Source organism: Ovis aries, chromosome 2, assembly GCF_016772045.2.
Source record: "Ovis aries strain OAR_USU_Benz2616 breed Rambouillet chromosome 2, ARS-UI_Ramb_v3.0, whole genome shotgun sequence".
Taxonomy (NCBI): domain Eukaryota; kingdom Metazoa; phylum Chordata; class Mammalia; order Artiodactyla; family Bovidae; genus Ovis; species Ovis aries.
Window position 1 is genome coordinate 33592940 of NC_056055.1, and position 17469 is coordinate 33610408.

Here is a 17469-nt window from a genome sequence, read left to right on the forward strand (position 1 = left end):
CTTTTCACCTTGCTTATAGTTTCCTTCACTGGGCAAAAACTTTTAAGTTTAATTAAGTCCCATTTGTTTATTTTTGCTTTTATTTCCTTTACTCTGGGAGGTGGATCATAGAGGATCTTACTGTGATTTATGTCAGAATATTTTGCCTATGTTTTCCTATAGGAGTCTATAGTTTCTGATCTTAATTTAGATGTTTAATCCATTTTGAGTTTATTTTTGTGTATGGTGTTAGAAAGTTTTCTAGTTTCATTCTTTTACAAGTGGTTGGCCAGTTTTCTCAGCACCACTTGCTAAGAAATTGTCTTTTTCCATTGTATATCTTTGTGCAGGCAGATTCTTTACCAATGGAGCCATAAGATAAGCCCATGGATTATCAGTCAAAGAAAGAGTTTATGGAAATATAATCCCCAATTAGGTGGTTATCAGTTCACTTCAATCACTCAGTCTTGTCCAACTCTGTGACCCTATGGACTGCATCATGCCAAGTCTCCCTGTCCATCACCAAACCTGAAGCTTACTCAAACTCATGTCCATTGAGTCAGTGATGCCATCCAACCATCTCATCCTCTCTCATCCCCTTCTCCTCTGCCTTCAGTCATTCCCAGCATCAGGGTCTTTTCCAATGACTCAGTTTTTTGCATCAGGTGGCCAAAGTATTGGAGTTTCAGCTTCAGCATCAGTCCTTCCAATGAACACCCAGGACTGATCTCCTTCAGAATGGAATGGTTTGATCTCTTTGCAGTCCAAGAGACTTTCAAGAATCTTTTCCAACACCACAGTTCATTTCTTTGGCGCTCAGCTTTTTTATAGTCCAAATCTCACATCCATACATGACTACTGGAAAAACCATAGCCTTGACTAGACAGATATTTGTTGGCAAAATAATATCTCTGCTTTTTAATATGCTGTCTAGGTTGGTCATAGCTTTTCTTCTAAGGAGTAATCATCTTTTAATTTCATGGCTGCAATCACCATCTGCAGTGATTTTGGAGTCCAAACAAATTTTGTCACTGTTTCCACTGTTACCCCATATATTTGCCATGAAGTGATGGGATCAGATGCCATGATCTTAGTTTTCTGAATGTTGAGCTTTAAGCCAACTTTTTCACTCTCTTCGTTCACTTTCATCAGGCTCTTTAGTTCTTCACTTTCTGCCATAAGGGTGGTATCATCTGCATATCTGAGGTTATTGATATTTCTCCCAGCAATCTTGATTCCAGCTTGTGTTTCTTCCAGTCCAGCGTTTCGCATGATGTACTCTGCATATCAGTTAAATAAGCAGGGTGACAACATACAGCCTTGACGTACTCCTTTTGCAATCTAGAAACAGTCTGTTGTTCCATGTCCAGTTCTAATTGTTGCTTCTTGACCTGCATACAGATTTCTCAGGAGGCAGGTGAGATGGTCTGGTATTCCCATCTCTTTCAGAATTTTCTACAGTTTATTGTGATCCACACAGTCAAAGACTTTAGCATAGTCAATAAAGCAGAAGTAGATGTTTTTCTGGAACTCTCTCACTTTTTCGATGATCCAACAGATGTTGGCAATTTGACTTCTGGTTCCTCTGCCTTTTCTAAATCCAGCTTGAACATCTGGAAGTTCACGGTTCATGTATTGTTGAAGCCTGGCTTGGGGAATTTTGAGCATTACTTTACTAGTGTGTGAGATGAGTGCAGTTGTGTGGTAGTTTGAGCATTCTTTGGCATTGCCTTTCTTAGGGATTGGAATGAAAACTGACCTTTTCCAGTCCTATGGCCACTGCTGAGTGAAAATTTGCTGGTATGTTGAGTGCAGCACTTTCACAGCATCATCTTTCACCATTTGAAAAAGCTCAACTGGAATTCCATCACCTACACTAGCTTTGTTCATAGTGATGATTCCTAAGGCCCACTTGACTTCACACTCCAGGATGTCTGGCTCTAGGTGAGTGATCACACCATCGTGATTTTCTGTGTCACGAAGATCTTTTTGGTATAGTTCTTCTATGTATTCTTGCCACCTCTTCTTAATCTCTTCTGCTTCTGTTAGGTCCATACCATTTCTGTCCTTTATCAAGCCCATCTTTGCATGAAATGTTCCCTTGGTATCTCTAATTTTCTTGAAAAGATAACCAGTCTTTCCCTTTCTATTGTTTTCCGCTATTTCTTTACACTGATCACTGAGGAAGGCTTTCTTATCTCTCCTTGGTGTTCTTTGGAACTCTGCATTCAGATGGGTATATCTTTCCTTTTCTCCTTTGCTTTTCACTTCTCTTCTTTTCACAGCTATTTGTAAGGCCTCCTCAGACAACCATTTTGTCTTTTTGCATTTCTTTTCCATGGGGATGGTCTTGATCCCTGCCTACTGTACAATGTCATGAACCTTTATCCATAGTTCATCAGGCATCTGTCTATCAGATCTAGTCCCTTAATCTATTTCTCACTTCCACTGTATAATCATAAGGGATTTGATTCAGGTCATACCTGAATGGTCTAGAGGTTTTCCTTTCTTTCTTCAATTTAAGCCTGAATTTGGCAATAAGGAGTTCATGATCTGAGCCACAATCAGCTCCTAGTCTTGTTTTTGCTGACTGTATAGAGCTTCTCCATCTTTGGCTGCAAAGAATATAATCAATCTGATTTTGGTGTTGGCCATCTGGTGATGTCCATGTATAAATTCTTCTCTTTTGTTGTTGGAAGAGGGTGTGTTGCTATGACCAGTGCGTTTTCTTGGCAAAACTCTATTAGCCCTTTCCCTGCTTCATTCTGTACTCCAAGCTAAAAGTTGCCTGTTAATCCAGTGATTTCTTGATCTCCTACTTTTGCATTCCAGTCCCCTATAATGAAAAGGACATCTTTTTCAGGCATTAGTTCTAGACAGTCTTGCAGGTCTTCATAGAACCATTCAGCTTCTTCAGCATTACTAGTCGGGGCATAGACTTGGGTTACTGTGATATTAAATGACTTTCCTTGGAAATGAACAGAGATCATTCTGTCGTTTCTGAGGTTGCATCCAAATACTGCATTACGGACTCTTTCATTGACCATGATGGCTATTCCATTTCTTCTAAGGGATTCTTGCCCACAGTAGTAGATATAATGGTTATCTGAGTTAAATTCACCCATTCCAGTCCATTTTAGTTCGCTGATTCCTAGAATGTTGATGTTCACTCTTGCCATCTCCTGTTTGACCACTTCCAATTTGCCTTGATTCATGGACCTAACATTCCAGGTTCGTATGCAATATTGCTCTTTACAGCACTGGACTTAACTTCCATCACCAGTCACATCCACAGCTGGGTGTTGTTTTTGCTTGGCTCTGTCTCTTCATTCTTTCTGAAGTTATTTATCCACTTATCTCCAGTAGCATATTGAGTACCTACCGACCTGGGGAGTTCATCTTTCAGTACCCTATCTTTTTGCCTTTTCATGTGTTGGATTCTCAAGGCAAGAACACTGAAGTGGTTTGCCATTCCCTTCTCCAGTGGACCACATGTTGTCAAAACTGTCCACCATGACCTGTCTGTCTTGGGTGGCCCTACATGGCATGGCTCATAGTTTCATTGAGTTAGACAAGGCTGTGGTCCATGTGATCAGATTGGTTAGTTTCCTGTGATTGTGGTTTTCATTCTGCCTGCCCTCTGATGGAGAAGCCTGGTGTGCTGCAGTCCATGGGATTGCAAAGAGTTGGACGTGACTGAGGGACTGAACAACAACAAATAATCCTCCCGCCTAAATCCTAGTTGACCTTGTTGCTAACGTTACTATAGAACATCCTCAACTCCTTGGAGGAAAGCACCTTAACAAACAAAAGAGACCAAAGCGACTTTGAGGAGATACCTCACATCCAAGGGTGAAGGAAAAGCCCCAGCATGACTGTAGGAGGGGCAAAATCATGTTTAAAATCAAACCCCCATACCCACCAGAGATGCTCAGAGGCTCAAAGGAACCTTGTCCACACCAGGACCCAGAGGCTACACAGAGGCTGAGACAGAACTGTGTTTGAGTGTCTCCTGTGGAAGAATGGGTCAACGGTGGACCGCTGCAAGGACAGGGGCTCTGGGTGCAGTAGACATGGGTATGGCATAAGCCCTCTTGGAGGAGGTCACCACTAACCCTTCCATAGAGCTGCCAGAACTTACACATAACTAGGGAAACAGGCTCTTGGAGGGCACAAACAAAATTTTGTGCACACCCGGACCCAGGAGAAAGGAGAAGTGACCCCACAAGAGACTGACTCAGACTTGCTCATGAGTGTCCAGGAGTCTCTGGTGGAGGTGTGGGTCAGCAGTGGCCTGCTACAGGGTCAGAGGCACTGAGTACAGCAGTGCCTGCATGGGACTTTTGAAGGAAGTTGCCATTATCTTCATTATCTCCATCATAGTTTGGCCTCAGGTCAAACAACAGGAAGGGAACACAGCCCAGCCCCTCAACAGAAAATTGGATTCGAGATTTACTAAGCACATCCCCACCCAGCAGAACAAGACCTAGTTTTCCCCCAGTCAGTCTCTCCTATCAGGAAAGGGGTTATGGTCCCACATTAAAATCTGGGGGAAATTTGCTGTGTTTCTCTCAAAGGACCATAGTAACTTGTTTGGAAAGAGCAAAAAATATAATAATACAGAGAAATTGTATTCTCTTATTAGCTGATTGCACTCGCCTGGTGGTACAGATGGTAAAGACTCTGCCTGCAATGCAGGAGACCAGGGTTCGATCCCTGAGTTGGGAAGTAGCTGATTTAGCTCTAAAGAGACTTCCTAGGTAGACAGAAATCTGCTTTAATCGAGGAACAGCTGAAGCCCCTGGGCCCTGCGGGCCACAGCGGATTCAGAGGGAGAGTAGGGCTGGAGGTCCACCCTACCCTCAGCCTCTTTGGAGACACACAGCCCATGTAGGGGATTAAGATACTGCAGGATGTGTGATATCCACTTCCTCCCTCACTCCCACAGAATCTTAGCTGATAGAGTGGAATTCAGCCTTCCCCAAGGCAAGGGACCTGTCCAGCAGTCGTTCCCCCAGCTTCAAGCTATGTTTTTGATAGCTTAGAAGTTTACTTCATGGTTTTACTTCCATAAACAAGTAATCTCCAAACTGTTCACTGGAAAGTACCTGTTTTGTTGTTCTCCATGGAGTTCGTGTCTTGAAGCAATTCCTCTCAAGCTTTAGGGTTGTAAGTCACCTGGGAATCTGTCAGAACACAGCCCTAATTCCAAAGGTCTGAAGTCCTGCCAAGATGAGGCCATGCTGTTGCCCCCAGACCACCTTTGAGTGCCAAGTTTTAAACTTCAGTGTCTCTGGAAGAACCTGACTGTATTAAATGATCATTTGTGCCCATGTTTGTCTTCATTAAACACTCACCAATGTGCTCAAGGTTTCTGATTAGCATGAAATACCCATGAAGTGACAGAACTCAAAGGCCAGGACAGTCACCTGACAGTTTTAACTCTGTAACTGCTGACTATGATTTCGTTAAGGTATTCTGAGATACTAACACTATCTTGGGGACCCAGCCTCATTTCTTCTTAGTAGCTTCCTTGGTAGCTGGGGTCCCTGACTTGGCCACCCCTGCCTAACCAGCAGAACCAGGCAACATGGAGGGTCCCCAAGTTATTCTTATCCTGATGCACTTGACCTAGAACCTGGGAAGTCTTGTGTGGTTCATTGAATGGCCACATAAGATGGTACAGGAGGTAGGTTTTGTGGTAAAATATATATAACATAAAATTTACCATTTTAACCATTTTTCAATGTAAAGTGCAGTGAAATTAGGGCTTCGCAGATGGCACTAGTGGTAAAGAACCCATCTGCCCATACAAGTAGACATAACAGATGCAGGTTCCATTTCTGGGCTGGGAAGAGCCCCTGGAAGAGGGCACAGCAACCCACCCCAATATTCTTGGCTGGAGAATGCCATGTACAGAGGAGCCTGGCGAGCTGCAGACTGTGGGGCCGCAAAGCAGTCGGAGAGGACTCATGAATGCAATTTAGCACCCATGCGAGCACCTCATATAAATGGAATCCATTTGTCCTTATGTCTGGTGATGTTTTTTAATCTCCTTTGTCAAGATTAGATGGCCTAAACATATTGACCAGTTATTACTATTGCTGTTTAAGCCATGATAATAAATTCTTAGTTCTCTACCTATGAAATGGTCCTTTGATGGTATGCCTGTTGATGGTTATTTATGAATAATTAGGGCCATTTTAAGAGAAGCATCAAAAGATGATATAATCCACTGACCTAGGTGAAATTCTTCATGAGCAGAAACCTGATCAACGATAACAATTTAAATATGTGAGACTTCCCTCACTCATGCGGAAATTGTCAGTAGACTAATTTGGTGCTCCAACAAATGTTTTCTTGTTCCTTATTCTCCAGTATTCAATCTCTTTATTCATTCATTCCATCAATAAACAAAAACTTATTCTGGGCCTATAAGATGCTAGGACTTTTTGAGGCCCTGGAAATTCCAGAGTTGACAAAACCTATGTGGTCCCCAGATCCTACACATGTAATTTGCTAAAAGCAAGTAAAACATGCTGTGGAAAAATGAGTTAAACATGGTGTGTGTCCTCTAAAAGCAGACAGAAAAGGTTGTAACAGTTGCGGAGGCTGCCGTGGGAGGAGGGGCAGCCCCAGGTACTCAAGTGGAAAGTATGTCTCCTCCAATATTTCAGAAGAGGTCTATACATGATGGGGCTTCCCATGCAGCTCAGCTGGTAAAGAATCTGCCTGCAATGCGGGAGACCTGGATTTGATCCCTGGGTTGGGAAGATCCCCTGAAGCAGGGAAAGGCTACCCACTCCAATATTCTGGCCTGGAGAATTCCATGGACTATACAGTCCATGGGGTTGCAAAGTGTCAGACACAACTGAGTGACTTGTCCTTATACATGAAGAAAAAGTAAGATGAGATAGGTTTCTCCCTGCCTGCCAACTTGAGAGTCTGTAATCTCAAAATTTCATGTTAAAAGGTGAACTTTTCAGGGTACAGAAAGATAGCATTTATTTCAGTTGAGTTCAGTTGCTCAGGTGTGTCCGACTGTTTGTGACCCCATGGAGTGCAGCATGCCAGGCCTCCCTGTCCATCACCAACTCCTGGAGCTCACCCAAACTCATGTCCATTGAGTCGGTGATGCCATCCAACCATCTCATCCTCTGTCATCCCCTTCTCCTCCTGCCCTCAATCTTTCCCAGCATCAGGGTCTTTTCCAATGAGTCAGCTCTTTGCATCAGGTGGCCAAAGTATTGGAGTTTTAGCTTCAACATCAGTCCTTCCAATGAACACCCAGGACTGATCTCCTTTAGGATGGACTGGTTGGATCTCCTTGCTGTCTGAGGGACTCTCAAGAGGCTTCTTCAACATCACAGTTCATAAGCATCAATTCTTCAGTGCTCAGCTTTCTCTATAGCCCAACTCTCCCATCCATATAAGATTACTGGAAAAACCATAGCCTTGACTAGACGGACCTTTGTTGGCAAAGTAATGTCTCTGCTTTTGAATATGCTGTCTAGGTTGGTCATAACTTTCCTTCCAAAGAGTAAAAGTCTTTTAATTTCATGGCTGCAGTCACCATCTGCAGTGATTTTGGAGCCCAAAAAATAGTCAGCCACTGCTTCCACTGTTTCCCCATCTATTTCCCATGAAGTGATGGGACCAAATGTGATGATCTTAGTTTTCTGAATGTTGAGCTGTAAGCCAACTTTTTCACTCTCCTCTTTCACTTTCATCAAGAAGCTCTTTAGTTCTTCACTTTCTGCCATAAGGGTGGTGTCATCTGCATATCTGAGGTTATTGATATTTCTCCCAGCAATCTTGATTCCAGCTTGGGCTTCTTCCAGTCCAGCGTTTCTCATGATGTACTCAGCATATAAGTTAAATGAGCAGGGGGACAATATACAGCCTTGACATACTCCTTTTGCAATTTGGAACAGATCTGTTGTTCCATGTCCAGTTCTAACTGTTGCTTCCTGACCTGCATACAGATTTCTCAAGAGGCAGGTCAGGTGGTCTGTATTCCCATCTCTTTCAGAATTTTCCACAGTTTATTGTGATCCTCACAGTCAAAGACTTTGGTATCGTCAATAAAGCAAAAATAGACATTTTCTGGAACTCTCTTGCTTTTTTGATGATCCAACGGATGTTGGGAATTTGATTTCTGGTTCCTCTGACTTTTCTAAATGCAGCTTGAACATCTGGAAGTTCATGGTTCAAGTATTCCTGAATCCTAGCTTGGAGAATTTTGAGTACTACTTTACTAGCGTGTGAGATGAGTGCAATTGTGCAGTAGTCTGAGCATTCTTTGGCATTGCCTTCCTTTGGGATTGGAATGAACACTGACCTTTTCCAGTCCTGTGGCCACTCCTGAGTTTTCCAAATTTGCTGTCATATTGAGTGCAGCACTTTCACAGCATCATCTTTCAGGATTTGAAATAGATCAACTGGAATTCCATCACCTCCACTAGCTTTGTTGGTAGTGATGTTCCTAAGGCCCACTTGACTTCACATTCCAGGATGTCTGGCTCCACGTGAGTTGGAGTGATCACACCATCGTGATTATCTGGGTCGTGAAGATCTTTTTTGTACAGTTCTTCTCTGTATTCTTGCCATCTCTTCTTAATCTCTTCTGCTCTGTTAGGTCCATACCATTTCTGTCCTTTATCAGTCCATCTTTACATGAAATGTTCCCTTGGTATCTCTAATTTTTTTGAAGAGATCTCTAGTCTTTCCCATTTTATTATTTTCCTCTATTTCTTTGCACTGATTGCTGAGGAAGGCTTTCTTATCTCTCCTTGCTCTTCTTTGGAACTTTGCATTCAGATGCTTATATCTTTCCTTTTCTCCTTTGCTTTTCACTTCTCTTCTTTTCACAGCTATTTGTAAGGCCTCCTCAGACAACCATTTTGCCTTTTGCATTTCTTTTTCTTGGAGATGGTCTTCATCCCTGTCTCCTGTACAATGTCACGAACCTCCGTCCATAGCTCATCAGGCACTCTGTCAGATCTAGTCCTTTAAATCTATTTCTCACTTGTATAATCATAAGGGATTTGATTCAGGTCATACCTGAATGGTCCAGTGGTTTTCCCTACTTTCTTCAATTTAAGTCTGAATTTGGCAATAAGGAGTTCATGATCTGAGCCACAGTCAGCTCCCGGTCTTGTTTTTGCTGACTGTATAGAGCTTCTCCTTCTTTGGCTGCAAAGAATATAATCAATCTGATTTTGGTGTTGGCCATCTGGTGCTGTCCATGTTTAGAGTCTTTCTTGTGTTGTTGGAAGAGGGTGTTTTCTATGACCAGTGTATTTTCTTGGCAGAACTCTATTATCCTTGCCCTGCTTCATTCTGTACTCCAAGGCCAAATTTGCCTGTTACTCCAGGTGTTTCTTGACTTCCTCCTTTGCATTCCAGTCCCCTATAATGAAAGGGACATCTTTTTTGGGGTGTTAGTTCTAAAAGGTCTTGTAGGTCTTCATAGAACTGTTCAACTTCAGCTTCCTCAGCACTGGTTGGGGCATAGACTTGGATTACCGTGAGAGCAGCGAGGGGCTGCTGTGGATCGCTCCAGCAGTGAGGGGCGGTTGCACAGTGGTGGGGTGGCGAAAGGCTGAGAGGAGATGCCCCTTATCCACGCATTTATTTAAAGCAACTTGACAATCCCCTTCATGTATCAGTGCCTTTTCATGGTGAAGGGACTTGTGTAACTCAAAGAAGCTATGAGCCATGCCATGTGGGGCCACCCAAGACAGACGGGTCGCAGCGGAGGGTTCTGACAAAACGTGATCCACTGGAGGAAGGAATGGCATGCCGCTCCGATATACTAGCTGTGAGAACGCCATGAAATGTATAAAAAGGGGAAAAGATATGACACCAAAAATGAGCCTCCCAGGTTGGAAAGTGTCCAATATGCTACTGGGGAAGAGTGGAAGACAACTCATTGACTCAGTGGACATGAACTTGGGCAAACTCCAGGAGATGGTGAGGGACAGGGTAGCCTGGTGTGCTTCAGCCCATGGGGTCACAAAGAGTCAGACTCGACTGGGCAACTGAACAACAACAACAACTTGGCATTAAGCCAATTTATAGGAGCTAAAACCTAGGTCATTTTAGGGAGTTATGTTTTACTCTTAATATAGCAAACTTCTCTATATCCTAAAATACTACAAAAATTCAAATATTTTTCCTCTTAGAGGAAGACAGCCACCACAATATCAAATCTGTATTAGAAAAATTCAATAAGCTTCAGTTCAGTCGCTGTCGTGTCCGACCCTTTGCAACCCCATGAATCGCAGCACACCAGGCCTCCCTGTCATCACCAACTCCCAGAGTTTACTCAAACTCATGTCCATCGAGTCAATGATGCCATTCAGCCATCTCATGCTCTGTTGTCCCCTTCTCCTCCTGACCCCAATCCCTCCCAGCATCAGAGTCTTTTCCAATGAGTCAACTCTTCGCATGAGGTGGCCAAAGTACTGGAGTTTCAGCTTTAGCATCATTCTTTCCAAAGAAATCCCAGGGCTGATCTCCTTCAGAATGGACTGGTTGGATCTCCTTGCAGTCCAAGGGACTCTCAAGAGTCTTCACCAACACCACAGTTCAAAAGCATCAATTCTTGGGCACTCAGCCTTCTTCACAGTTCAACTCTCACCTCCATACATGACTACTGGAAAAACCATAGCCTTGACTAGATGGACCTTAGTCGGCAAAGTAATGTCTCTGCTTTTGAATATGCTGTCTATGTTGGTCATAACTTTTCTTCCAAGGAATAAGCGTCTTTTAATTTCATGGCTTCATTCACCATCTGCAGTGATTTTGGAGCCCCCAAAAATAAAGTTTGACACTGTTTCCACTGTTTCTCCATCTATTTCCCATGGAGTGATGGGGCCAGATGCCATGGTCTTCATTTTCTGAATGTTGAGCTTTAAGCCAACTTTTTCACTCTCCACTTTCACTTTCATCAAGAGGCTTTTTAGTTCCTCTTCACTTTCTGCCATAAGGGTGGTGTCATCTGCATATCTGAGGTTATTGATATTTCTCCCGGCAATCTTGATTCCAGCTTGTGTTTCTTCCAGTCCAGCATTTCTCAAGATGTACTCTGTATATAAGTTAAATAAGCAGGGTGACAATATACAGCCTTGACATACTCCCTTTCCTATTTGGAACCAGTCTGTTGTTCCATGTCCAGTTCTAACTGTTGCTTCCTGACCTGCATACAGATTTCTCAAGAGGCAGGTCAGGTGTTCTGGTATTCCCATCTCTTTCAGAATTTTCCACAGTTTATTGTGGTCCGCACAGTCAAAGGCTTTGGCATAGTCAAGAAAGCAGAAATAGATGTTTTTCTGGAAATCTCTTGCTTTTCCATGATCCAGCGGATGTTGGCAATTTGATCTCTGGTTCCTCTGCCTTTTCAAAAACCAGCTTGAACATTAGGAAGTTCACGGTTCGCGTATTGCTGAAGCCTGGCTTGGAGAATTTTGAGAGTTACTTTACTAGCACGTGAGATGAGTGCAATTGTGCGGTAGTCTGAGCATTCTTTGGCATTGCCTTTCTTAGTGATTGGAATGAAAATGGACATTTTCCAGTCCTGTGGCCACTGCTGAGTTTTCCAAATTTGCTGTCATATTTAGTGCAGCACTTTCACAGCATCATCTTTCAGGATTTGAAATAGCTCAACTGGAATTCTATCACCTCCACTGGCTTTGTTGGTAGTGATGCTTTCTAAGGCCCACTTGACTTCACATTCCAGAATGTCTGGCTCTAGATGAGTGATCACACCATCGTGATTATCCAGGTCATGAAGATCTTTTTTGTATAGTTCTTCTGTGTATTTTTGCCATCTCTTCTTAATATCTTCTGCTTCTGTTAGGTCCATATCATTTCTGTCCTTTATCGAACCCATCTTTGCATGAAATGTTCCCTTGGTAGCACATAAAATCCACTGCAATCACTGCAGAGACCATGGCTATCTCACTGTACCTTGTCTGCTGTCATTAGTGGTCACCATTAACACCACCACCAACGCTACCCCTGCACACCTACAGATAAAAATGAGCCTGAACATTGGGGTACACATGTCTCTTTCAATTCTGGTTTCCTCAGTGTGTATGCCTAGTAGTGGAATTGCTGCAGCACTCTCTATAATAGCCAGGACATGGAAGCAACCTAGATGTCCATCAGCAGATGAATGTATGAGAAAGCTGTGGTACATATACACAATGGGCAATATACACAATTTTTAATACTCAGCCATTAAAAAGGATATGTTTGAATCAGTTCTTATGAGGTGGATGAAACTGGAGCCTATTATACAGAGTGAAATAAGCCAGAAAGAAAAACACCAATAGAGTATACTAACGCATATATATGGAATTTAGAAAGATGGTAATGATAACCCTGTATGCGAGACAACAAAAGAGACACAGATGTATAGAACAGTCTTTTGGACTCTGTGGGAGAGGGAGAAGGTGGGATGATTTGGGAGAATATAACTGAAACATGTATAATATCATATAAGAAACGAATCACCAGTCTAGGTTCAATGCAGGATACAGGATGCTTGGGATTGGTGCACTGGGATGACCCAGAGGAATGGTATAGGGAGGGAGGTGGGAGCAGGGTTCAGGATGGGGAACACATGTACAACCGTGGTGGATTCATGTTGATGTATGGCAAAACCAATACAATATTGTAAAGTAATTAGCCTCCAATTAAAATAAGTAAATTTATATTTTTAAAAAATAAAAAATGATCTTCTTTAAAAAATTGTACTTAGTTTTGTTTTTACTTTGAACTGCTTTTTTCTTCTGGCATTTGATTTCTCATGATGTGAACTGAGTGATTATAGATTTACCTAGTTTTCCCTTGGGTAATTTGTAACAATATGTTGACAATTATCTTGTACACATTGTCTCCATTAAAATTTGTCTTTTAATTTAAAAAAATGAGCCTGAAGCCTGATTTACCCTGACTGGTACTTAGAATCAGCCAAACCTGAATTCATTAACAATGGAATATTATTCAGCCTTAAAAAGTAAGGAAATTCTGACTCAATGCTATAACATGGATGAACCTTGAAGACCCCATGCTAAGAGAAATAAACCTGTCACAAAACGACAAATGAAGTGATGGAACCAAAGCAAAAACAGTTGTGGATGTGACTGGTGATAAAAGCAAGGTCCGATGCTGTAAAGAGTAATATTGCCTTGATTCATGGACTTAACCTGGAATGTTATGTCCATGAATCAAGGCAAATTGGAAGTGGTCAAACAGGAGATGGCAAGAGTGAACATTGACATTCTAAGAATCAGCGAACTAAAATGGACTGGAATGGGTGAATTTAACTCAGATGACCATTATGTCTACTACTGCAGGAAGGAATCCCTCAGAAGAAATGGAGTAGCCATCATGGTCAACAAGAGTCCGAAATGCAGTACTTGGATGCAATCTCAAAAACGACAGAATGATCTCTGTTCGTTTCCAAAGCAAACCATTCAATATCACAGTAATCCAAGCCTATGCCCCAACCAGTAACGCTGAAGAAGCTGAAGTTGAACGGTTCTATGAAGACCTACAAGACCTTTTAGAACTAACACCCCCCAAAAGATGTCCTTTTTATTATAGGGGACTGGAATGCAAAAGTAGGTAGTCAAGAAACACCTGGAGTAACAGGCAAATTTGGCCTTGGAGTACAGAATGAAGCAGGGCAAGGATAATAGAGTTCTGCCAAGAAAACACACTGGTCATAGAAAACACCCTCTTCCAACAACACAAGAGAAGACTCTACACATGGACAGCACCAGATGGCCAACACCAAAATCAGATTGATTATATTCTTTGCAGCCAAAGAAGGAGAAGCTCTATACAGTCAGCAAAAACAAGACCGGGAGCTGACTGTGGCTCAGATCATGAACTCCTTATTGCCAAATTCAGACTTAAATTGAAGAAAGTAGGGAAAACCACTAGACCATTCAGGTATGACCTGAATCAAACCCCTTATGATTATACGAGTGAGAAAGTGAGAAATAGATTTAAAGGACTAGATCTGACAGAGTGCCTGATGAGCTATGGACGGAGGTTCGTGACATTGTACAGGAGACAGGGATGAAGACCATCTCCAAGAAAAAGAAATGCAAAAGGCAAAATGGCTGTCTGGGGAGGCCTTACAAATAGCTGTGAAAAGAAGAGAAGTGAAAAGCAAAGGAGAAAAGGAAAGATATAAGCATCTGAATGCAGAATTCCAAAGAAGAGCAAGGAGAGATAAGAAAGCCTTCCTCAGCAATCAGTGCAAAGAAATAGAGGAAAATAATAAAATGGGAAAGACTAGAGATCTCTTCAAAAAAATTAGAGATACCAAGGGAACATTTCATGCAAAGATGGACTGATAAAGGACAGAAATGGTATGGACCTAACAGAGCAGAAGAGATTAAGAAGAGATGGCAAGAATACACAGAAGAACTGTACAAAAAAGATCTTCACGACCCAGATAAACACGATGGTGTGATCACTCCCACTCACGTGGAGCCAGACATCCTGGAATGCAAAGTCATGTGGGCCTCAGGAAGCATCACTACCAACAAAGCTAGTGGAGGTGATGGAATTCCAGTTGATCTATTTCAAATCCTGAAAGATGATGCTGTGAAAGTGCTGCACTCAATATGACAGCAAATTTGGAAAACTCAGCAGTGGCCACAGGACTGCAGAAGGCCCGTTTTCATTCCAATCCCAAAGGAAGGCAATGCCAAAGAATGCTCAGACTACTGCACAATTGCACTCATCTCACATGCTAGTAAAGTAATGCTCAATATTCTCCAAGCCAGGCTTCAACAATATGTGAACCGTGAACTTCCAGATGTTCAAGCTGGTTTTTGAAAAGGCAGGGCAACCAGAGATCAATTGCCAACATCCTCTGGATCATGGAAAAAGAAATAGAGTTCCAGAAAAATATCTATTTCTGCTTTATTGACTATGCCAAAGCCTTTGACTGTGTGGATTACAATAAACTGTGGAAAATTCTTCAAGAGATGGGAATACAGACCACCTGACCTGCCTCTTGAGAAACCTATATGCAGGTCAGGAAGCAACAGTTAGAACTGGACATGGAACAACAGACTGGTTCCAAATAGGAAAAAGAGTATGTCAAGGCTGTGAATCAAACTCATACAAGCAGAAAGTAGAGGCTAGGTGAGAGAAGAACAGGTAATTACTATTTAATGGGGTCTGTTTCAGTTTGGGAAGATGAAAATTTTCTGGAGGTGGATAGTCATGATGGCTGCACAATATGAATATACTTAATGCCACTAGACTTAAAAACTAGTTAAAATAGTAAATTTTATGTTATATTTATTTCACCACAATTTTTAAAAGCTGATGACTCCCAGTTAGCCAGACTACTTAATTACCCAATAGATGGACAGTTCTTTGCGTCAAATTGACTTGCCAGGAGGTGCCAAGATTAAACATATTTTCTGGGTGTGTCTGGGAGGGTGTTTCAGGATCAGGAGATCTGCCTCCGCAATGTGGGTGGAAATCACCCAATCCAGTGAGGGCCTGAATAAAATAAAAGACACCAGAAGGAACATTTTGTCCGCCTTTTTTTCTGCCTCACTGTTAAGCTGGGATATCTCACTTCATCTCCTGTTCTGGGACGGGGATTTACACCATCAGCTCCTCCAGTTCTCAGGCCCTTGGCCTCAGACTGAATCACACCATTGGGTTTCCTGAATCTCCAGCTTGCAGATCAAAGATTCTTGGCCTCCGTGACCGTGTGAGCCAATTCTGCGTAGTAAATCGTCTTTTATGTACACCTCTGTCTGTATCTGCGGGGAGTTGATTCCAGGACCCTTTACATATACAAAAATCCTCAGATGTTCCAGTTCCATATAGAAAACCTACTAGCACCCTCCCATATATTTTAAATCATCCGGAGATTACTTGTAATATCTGACACAGTATAAATGTTATGTGAATAGTTGTAAATACAATGTAGAAACTGTAAATAGATGTCAGCACAGATCATATTCAAGTTTTACTTTTTGAAACTTTCTGGAATTTTTTCCTAATATTTTTGATCCACTGTTGGTTGAATCTGTGGATGCAAAGCCCAAGCATAATAAGAGCCAACCCTGCATGTGTGTGTATCCTACTGGTTCTTTTTTTGTTTTTTGGCTGTATCAGTTCTTAGTTGCGGCACACAGGATCCTTCATTGTAGCACGAGCATTTTGTTGCAGTGTGCAGTCTTCTTTAGTTGTGGCACGTAGGCTTAGTTACCCTGCGACATGTGGAACATTAGTTCCCGGACCAGGAATCGAACCTGAGTCCCCTGCATTGCAAGGCAGATGCTTGACTAATGGACCACAAGGGATGTCCTTATTCCACTGATTCTGTGTGTCTAGAAAAGACTGATAATACTCCATTAGGTTCATTTCTGGGGAAATGGTCTTCGGGGAGTTTTCAGTGATGATGATAACCATCTCCTGAGCAAGGAGCCACATCAGGGTGAGAGTGGAGTCCAGAGCACAGCATCTTGGCTCACATCTTAAGTTAGTACAACCAACCCAGCCTTCTAAGGAGATGCAGGGAGCAAGGGTCTGTCTCCTATTATTTGACTGCTTTGACACCTCCTTTGCACTTTGCCTATGTCTACAGAAGGAAAAACTCAACAGACTAGAAATTATATTCACAATTCAGTTATTTAAAGCTCAATTAAAAAAAAAAAAGCCTCCTCAGACAGCTATTTTGCTTTTTGCATTTCTTTCCATGGGTATGGTCTTGATCCCTGTCTCCTATACAATGTCATGAACCTCCATCCATGATTCATCAGGCACTCTATCTATCAGATCTAGTCCCTTAAATCTATTTCTCACTTCCACTGTATAATCATAAGGGATTTGATTTAGGTCATACCTGAATGGTCTCGTGGTTTTCCCTACTTTCTTCAATTTAAGTCTGAATTTGGTAATAAGGCATTCATGATCTGAGCCACAGTCAGCTCCTGGTCTTGTTTTTGTTGACTGTATAGGACTTCTCCATTTTTGGCTGCAAAGAATATAATCAATCTGATTTTGGTGTTGGCCATCTGGTGCTGTCCATGTGTAGAGTCTTCTCTTGTGTTGTCGGAAGAAGGTGTTTGCTATGACCAGGGCATTTTCTTGGCAAAACTCTGCAAAAAAGCAAAATGGCTGTCTGAGGAGGCCTTACAAATAGCTGTGAAAAGAAGAGAAGCGAAAAGCAAAGGAGAAAAGGAAAGATATAAGCATCTGAATGCAGAGTTCCAAAGAATAGCAAGGAGAGACAAGAAAGCCTTCTTCAGTTATTAATGCAAATAGAGGAAAAGAACAGAATGGGAAAGATCCGAGATCTCTTCAAGAAAATTAGAGATACCAAGGGAACATTTCATGCAAAGATGGGTTTGATAAAGGACAGAAATGGCATGGACCTAACAGAAGCAGAAGATATTAAGGAAAAGTGGCAAGAATACACAGAACTGTATAAAA